This window comes from Triticum dicoccoides, chromosome 7B, assembly GCF_002162155.2.
Source record: "Triticum dicoccoides isolate Atlit2015 ecotype Zavitan chromosome 7B, WEW_v2.0, whole genome shotgun sequence".
Classification (NCBI taxonomy): domain Eukaryota; kingdom Viridiplantae; phylum Streptophyta; class Magnoliopsida; order Poales; family Poaceae; genus Triticum; species Triticum dicoccoides.
Window position 1 is genome coordinate 118,663,476 of NC_041393.1, and position 8,497 is coordinate 118,671,972.

Genomic DNA, 8,497 nt, shown 5'->3' on the forward strand with positions numbered 1-8,497 from the left:
AGTAGTGGCCGTGAGCGTATCTGGGGTCAGCTCGGTGGTTGCCTCCATCTTCTTGGAGCTCTCTGTCTCATGGGGATCAGCCTCTTGCGTCTGCTCCAATATCGGCAGATCTTTGCCTGGTTCTCCTTAGTCCATCATGAAACTGACGAATACTAGGAGACCAGTGAAAGGAAAACACAATCGCAATGACAATGAAACAAAAAAGAGAGTGAGGATCGGTTACTGCTTTGCAAAAGTTCTTTTTTTTCTCTGAACAAAAATATACTAACATCACGGATCCGCTTACCTTCCCTTCGTTGGGAGAGAAGAACAGTGGCAGATGCAAGTGTTGCCTTTCTTGAAGACGGTGAGGGAGAAGGGGATTCAGCAAAGAGTGAAATGGTGGTTGCTTCGTCCGTCAAACTTAGACTGCGGGGAGGTGGGGTTTTGTGATACGACGGATCGTTACTGCCGCGCTACGACCGGGGTGACTCTCTACCTGCATACTGCCTTCTATTTTGGTGGATGGCATTTGGGCCCGCGCACTGCATGGCCCGCATGTCGGTGAACAAAAGTATAACGACATTCAGTAGAGGGAGACATTTCAATGACCTAGGAGGAGCCAGAAGCGGTAGAGTGTGTCCACTGTACTAGTAGTAATTGTTTTTCTGGGTAGCTGTAGAGTGTCTCCACTGTACTAGTAGTAATTGTTTCTCTGGGCCCAAGACAAAACAGCCCATCCACACTAGTGAATAGTAGAATCAATTCAAAAGCCCATATATTTACTGAATGAGAGGCGCTACCCACACCCAGCACACCCCCCCCCCCAAAAAACCTGGGTGCTCTTCTTCCTCCTCGCTCCCACCCACCTCACGTCAGCTCGCTCCACTCGTACCCCCAAATTCCTCACCTCACTCCTACAGAAAACCCCAGCTCCCCTTCTTCCTCCTACAGAAACCCCCCAGCTCCCCTTCTTCTTTGCTCGCACTACAACTAGGCTCGTCATTCGTTACTCTGCTCAAATCCGTGAGCGCGACACGACGCCCTCGAGGAAAATGGAGTCGGCTGACCCCAGCGCCAAGAAGATGAGGCTCCCGCCAGCGGCGACGCCTGTTGTAGATCCTGCACCCGCCAGCGCAGGGAGAAGCGGCGACCCCGCCCCACCGGATCCCAGGAACCCGTAGAATCTTAGGTGGACCGCATCAGCGACCTCCCGGACGCCGTTCTTGGGGAGATCATCTCGCTTCTCCCCACCAAGGATTGCTCCCGCACCCAAGTCCTCTCAATTTGGTGGTGCCCTCTATGGCGCGCCATGCCCCTTAATCTCGACTGTCGTCAGCTATCTCTCTTCAATGATTTTGAAATCCCCAAAGCCATCATCTCCTCCCACCAGGGCTCTGTTCAAAGCCTCTGCATCCCGTCATGCTACCTGAGCAAGAATACCATGCCCTGCATGGTGGACGCCTGGCTGAAATCCCCTGAATTCACAGAACTACAGCTGCTTGAGTTCTACTATTCCCCTGGAAATCACATACCACATACCCAATGCCATGAACTTGTGCCCTCAGCACCGATGTCCATCTCGCAGTTTTCCTCCTCTCTCCACACCACCACCTTTGTGTTGTGCTACCTACCAGACAATCTGGTACTAAACCTTCGACTCCCATTTCTCAAGAAACTTTCAGTTGTGCGGGTGCGTATATCAGAGGCCTCATTGCACAGCATCATCCACTCCAGTTGTCTTGTGCTGGAGTGCTTGGTGCTTGGTTTCACAGTTAGAATCGGTTGTCTCCAAATAAAGTCGCCTAACCTTGTAAGAATTGGCATTTCTTTTAACGGAAGGCAGCTCATCATCCAAGATGCCCCTTCACTTCAAAGGTTGATACTTGATTCTAGTTATTCACCGTTGCAAATAAGCGTCCTCTCTGCGCCTAAACTGGAGACCTTGGGTGTAATACATCATCTCTGTGCTCATTTCAATATGGTGTTTGGCTCCGCAGTTTTTCAGGTACTTTATATTATCATCTACACTTGTAACCATAAGCTGCATTTTAAATTTCTGCGCATAATTTATATATCATCTTGGAGTACATATTTTGCACTAATATTATGTTCTATGCTCAATGAAGAGTTTCACCATGAATGGCCTATCAATGGTGCTGGATTCTGTCAAGATCTTATATATCCAAATGAATAGTTTTGATCTGAACAAGATTATTGGCTTGCCGCAATGCTTTCCATGTCTGGAGAAGTTGTATATAAAGGTGATAATTTCACGCACATTGGAAGCCCACATATAGTGTACTAGAATTAACCGTTAATCTGTTGCTCTTTGGACACTCTTCTTTTAGACCTAACTGTTTTCAATCTTCATGTATATTTAGGCAACAGGACGGGGTAAGAAAGTTATAACCAATCCGTGGATTCGTAAGCATCGGGATTTTCTCACTTCTCATGAGATTCGATTGAACACAATAACGCTAGAACGATATGTAGCCAACCGTGCAAACACAAGATTTGTCACATTCTTCCTGCTGAATGCGAGGTTACTATTGTCCATCAGGCATAAGTTTATCAGCAGCATGGTTTTGACAGATGGGTATGTTGAAGAGCAAAAAAAGGAGTTTCAGGTGGGCAAAAGAGCTTCTGAACGTGCCGGGCTTCTATTTCCAACATATTGTGGTCATAATCCAGTAAATTTTACGACCCAGGATGTTCATTCTATGGACCTGACCCATCCATTTGACTATGACTGCCAAAAACAGTGCTGGAGTTAGATGTTGTTGCCCTTTTCAATCTGGGTTTTTTTATAAACCTGATGAACAATTAACCCTCGTGCTTTTGTACAGTTTGTAAGCTGGAGTTAGATGTTCCTGCCCTTTTCAACTCGGTTGTGACTGTCATATTTTCTTTGAAACAAGGCAAATAGCTTGCCATTTGTTTAATTTAGAGTGAAATATTGTAACAAATCCCAATCAAGGGAAATAACATCACTCTCGCCGGCTGCTTGAGCTCACTGTGCATTACAGAAGCCAAGTGATTAGCCCCCACCAGCACCCACAAACTTATTTCGAACTAGCACATCAAATGGGCTGTAAATTTTCATAGGAAAGGCTACATGACCGTGACAGATTTAGATTCTGACATTTGGGACCCGCGAGGAAATATTCTATCCAAGGTGGTGTCGACTTACTAGCCAGTCAACAAACGATTCTGCCTACCAGCCGTTGGATTGACATCCAACATCTGTCGTGTATCTTCTATCTCTTGTCTTCTTCTTCCTCCAGCCTCCCAAACCAAACCACCCCGTCGGCTCCGCCTACTCCCGCCTCCCATGGCTGGCTCGCCTCCGCCGCCCTACTGTACGTACCCTCCAACGTTGGCCAGTCCCTCCCTCTATTCCCCCACACGTCATGTTATTCTCCAGCGATGTCAGTCCCAACAAGGCACCCGTGCCCAAACCAGTCAACCCTCATACTCCCCTCCGCCTGCGACTGGACCGGCGCATCTTCAACAGCTCCTGTTCGTTCCGTCCGAGGCCTCGTCGTTGTCCTCCGCCTTGCAGCCTTGGTTCGCTCACCGTGCGCGGTGCGCCGCCCTCTTGCATTGTCAACATCGTCAACAACCGAGAGGAACAAGGAGATGATTGTACGTGGAGAGAATGACAGTAGGGACCCACTAGCATCATGGCAGTACGCAAGCAAGTGCCTCTATAGTACAAGCCCAAAAATATGGTTCCTCCTAATGGTTGGACATCTGGGGCTTACGCCATTGTCAACGTAGTCAATAAACGAGAGAATTACACTACGAGCGGCTGACACCAGGGACCTAGCAAGTCGCACATTTTTTAGGAACAAGCAGTTGTTATTTATACTAGTTTTGCGGGGGCTGTGGCCCGTCTAGCCAGGGTTTTATTTATGTTTACCACATCATGAGCCCAGTTGTGTTTTTTTCTTGCTGAAAATGGCTAGCTCAGTTCTATTTAAAAAAAGAAATACCCAAACAAGGCCTACTTGCTTTATCGGCCCTGCTGGACTGCAAATCTTTCAAGACGAGGAGAGTTTCATTCGGTTTGCCCAGAAATGGGCTGTACATTTTTAAAACACATCAAACCGGGAATTAGTTTCAATTTTTTTCATTACAAGATCTTAAATTCCATTGATTTTTATGCGTGGACAATTATTTGGATTTTATATTTATATAAATTATTTTTCAAAATAGTTTGAATGTGAATTGATATTTCTGGATTAAAAACAGTTGACCGCACCGAAATATGCAAAATTTCGTATACTTTTTAACCGTGGCCACAATATGGGGTGTAATGCTAACAAAAATAAGATGGGCTCCAGAAAAATTCTTAAGAATTAGCAAATGGGTTGTACATTATTAGAAATAATGGCAGATGGGATGTATGCTGCTTTCCACAGATTTGAGGCTGACTTGTGCGCCTACTACAGGTTGACGCATATGCTTTCATAAAAAAAAGGTTGACGCACACGCAACGCCCTATCAACTTAGTCAACACACAAGAGCAGTGATTGTTGGATGTCCATCCAACGGCTGTCGTGCTTCTTCAATCTCTGCTCTTCATGCTCCAGCCGCTCAAACAAGCGCAGGTGGGACTGCCTGCTCCCTCCTCCCGCGGCCGGCTATGCTGCCGCGCAGGCCTCATGGCCCCACTGTACTCCCATCGCTAGCCTAGCCATCCCTCTACTCACCCACACATGCTGTTATTCTCCGGCGATGGTAGACGAACCAGTAAACCCTCGTACTCCTCCGCGAGGGAAACAACTGCCGAGTATTCCCTGGCTCCGTGTCGTTCCCTTCCTAGGCCTCGCCGTCGTCCACCGCCCTGGTGCTCTCGGCGTGGCCTGGTCAACGTGGTCAATAAATGACATCCATCAGAAGTGGACTGTACGTGGAGAGGCTGACAGCTGGGTCCATGGCCGCACGCAAGGAAATGCCTCCTTATTACGCGCAAAATAATGATTCCTCCACCTGACAGCTAGGACCCATAGGAAGGGCCTCTGTATTTCGCAAAAAAAAACATTCCCCCCGCTGACAAGTCGGACCCACCAGCTATATCTTCGCACGCAAGGAAGTACCTCATTACGCCCAAAAAAATGAATACCCCTGCTAGCTGGGACCCACCATATTGTTGGGCTGACTTGTGGGCCTATTAAGTTGACTGGGACGGAGGGCTTTGTCAACTTAGTCAATACTCCAGTGACCGTATGATGTCCATCCAACGGCCATAGTGCTTCTTTAACCTCTGGTCTTCTTGCTCCAGCCGCCCAAAGCAGCGCCGGTTGTGCCGCCTGCTCCTGCCTCCTGTGGCCGGCTGTGCTACCGCGGAGGCCTCACCGCCCCCATACTACTCCCACCACTGGCCAGGCCATCGCTCCACTCACCCACACGCCCTGTTATTCTGCGGCGGCGGCAGCCTCACACCGCAGCCAAACCAGTGAGCGCTCGTACTCCTCTCCGCGTGGGCATCCACTGCCGCGTCTTGCCTGGCTCCGTGTCGTTCCCTTCCTAGGCCTCGCCGTCATCCACCACCGTGGTGCTCTCGGCGCGGCGTGGTCAACGACCGACTTCCATCGGAAGAGTACTGTACGTGGAGAGGCTGACAGCTGGGTCCACGGCAGCCGCAAGGAAGTGCCTCCTTATTACGCGAAAAATAATTATTCCTCCACCTGACAGCGGGGACCCACTGGATGGGCCACCAGTATTTTGCGAAAAAAATTGTTTCCCCCTGACTATTGGGACCCACCAGATGGGCCACCGTATTTCGCGAAAAAAATGTTCCACCCGCTATCAGCTCGGACCCATCGGAAGTGCCTCCTTATTATGCACAAAAAAATGAATACTCCCCCAGCTAGCTGGGACCCACCTTGGTGGGAGGCTGACTTGTGGGCCTACTAAGTTGACGGGGACGAAGGGCTTTGTCAACTTAGTCAATATGAACGATTCTAGCTCCAGCGACCGTACGATGTCCATCCAACGGCCGTAGTGCTTCTTCAACCTCTGGTCTTCTTTCTCCAGCCGCCCAAAGAAGCGCCGGTCGTGTTGCATGCTCCTGCCTCCCGTGACCGACTGTGCTGCCGCGGAGGCCTCACCGCCCCTACTATTCCCACCGCTGGCCAGGCCCTGCAGCGACGGCAGCCTCACACCGCAGCCGAACCAGTGAACCCTCGTACTCCTCTCCGCGCGGGCTTCCACTGCCGCATCTTCCCCGGATCCACGTCGTCCCATTCCTAGGCCTCGCGTCGTTCACCACCGTGGTGCTTTCCACGCGGCGTGGTCAACGTGGTCAAGGAACGATTTCCATCGGAAGAGTACTGTACGTGGAGAGGCTGACAACTGGGTCCATGGCCAGAGCCCAGTTTTTTTGTGTTTTGCCAAGTAAGTCGCCTTGTCAGGCCTGTTGGACTACAAATCTTTCAAGACAAGGAGAGCTTTCATTCGGCTGACCGAGAAAATGGCCCATCAGTAATGAGAAATGGGCTGTACATTTTTAAAACACATCAAACCGGCAATTAGTTTCAAATATCATTTTTTTCATTTCAAGATTTTAAATTACATTAATTTTTATGCATGGAGAATTTGTTGGATTTTATATTGATATACATTTATTTTTTAAATCAATTTGAATGTGAGTCAAAATTTCGGGATTAAAAACAGTTCGGACCGCACCAAAATATGCAAAATTTCATAAAAAAAATTAACGTGGCCACAATATGGGATGTAATGCTAACAAAAAGAATATTGGCTCCAAAAAACCTTAAGAATTAGCAAATGGGTTGTAAATTATTAGAAATAATGGCAGATGGATTGTATGTTGTTTTCCACAGATTTGAGGCTTTCCTAAAAAAAGGGTTGACGCACAAGCAATGACTGTTGGATGTCCATCCAACGGCCGTCGTGCTTCTTCAATCTCTGCTCTTCCTGCTCTAGCCGCTCAAACAAGTGCCGGCGGGACTGCCTGCTCCCTCCTCCCCGTGGCCGGCTGTGCTGCCGTGCAGGCCTCACCGCCCCACCGTACTCCCATCGCTGGCCTAGCCATCCCTCTACTCACCCACACCTGCTGTTATTCTCCGGCGACGGCAGACAAACCAGTAAACCCTCGTACAGTCGTACTCCCCTCCGCGTGGGAAACAACTGCCGAGTCTTTGCTGCCTCCGTGTCGTCCCCTTCCTAGGCCTCGCCGTCGTCCACCGCCATGGTGCTCTCGGCGCGGCGTGGTCAATGTGGTCAATGGACGACTTCCATCGGAAGAGTACTATGCGTGGAGAGGCTGACAGCTGGGTCCATGGCGGCCGCAAGGGAGTGCCTCCTTATTACGTGCAAAATAATTATTTCTCCACCTGACAGCAGGGACCCACTGGACGGGCCACCGTATTTTGTGAAAAAACGTTTCCCCCCTGACTGCTGGGACCTACCAGCTACACCTTCGAACGCAAGGAAGTGTGTCCGGGCAAAAAAAAACAAAACCAAAACGATTCTCCCCCCTGACTGCTGGGACCCACCAGCTACATCTTCACACGCAAGGAAGTGCCTGACAGTCGGGACCCACCTGGTTGAAGCGAATGTAGCGTTGTCATTCTGGTCGCGAACGTGTACGTACATATATACTGGTCGATGTAGAGGCGCGCACATGTCGTAGTAGAGGCGTGTACGTGTCGTAGTAGAGGCGCGCACGTAGCATGTACACGTACGTACATCGGCCAGGGTGCAAGAAAGAGAATACGGCCACGTATGTGTACATACGGGCGGGGTCTCGAACGCCTACTCGCGCATACGTACAGCGAGGGCTCGTGTACATGGCTGGGTCAGAACGGAGAAACAGCGTCATCGTCGTGTTCATGGGGAGGCAACGGAATTCGTCGTGTTCATGGGGAGGCAACGAAATGCGTCGTGTTCATCGGGAGGCAATGGAACGCGTGGGAGCCAACCGGCTGGGTCGGAACAGAATGCGTGGTCGTGTTCATCGGGAGGGCTTGGACGGAACAGGCGATGGAAATGAGGCCTGGTGTATCGCACAATGGAGGAAACGGCCTTGTGTTCGACCGGCCACGTTCGGAACGGGGTCCTGTTGATCGGAAGGGGTCTGGCGTACCGCAAAACGAAGGAAACGGACCTCCTACGGTCGAAAAGGGGGTCCTGTTGATCGGGAGGGGTGTGGTGTACCGCAAAACGGAGGAAACAGACCTCCTACGGTCGAAATGGGGGTCCTATTGAACGGGAGGGGTGTGGCGTACCGCAAAACGGACGAAACGGACTTGTGTTGGAGCGCTACGGTCGAAATGGGGGTCCTGTTCATCGGGAGGGGTGTGGCGTACCGCAAAACGGGACTCCACGGGATACTGTTCATCTCCACCGTTGACCTCCTCCAGCCTCCATGGGCTACCATCGACCTCCTCCAGCCTCCACGGGCTCCTGTTCATCCAGCCTCCACAGCGCGCTACTCCACCAGCTACTGTTCAACCACCCCTCCACGGGCACCCCTCCACCGTCT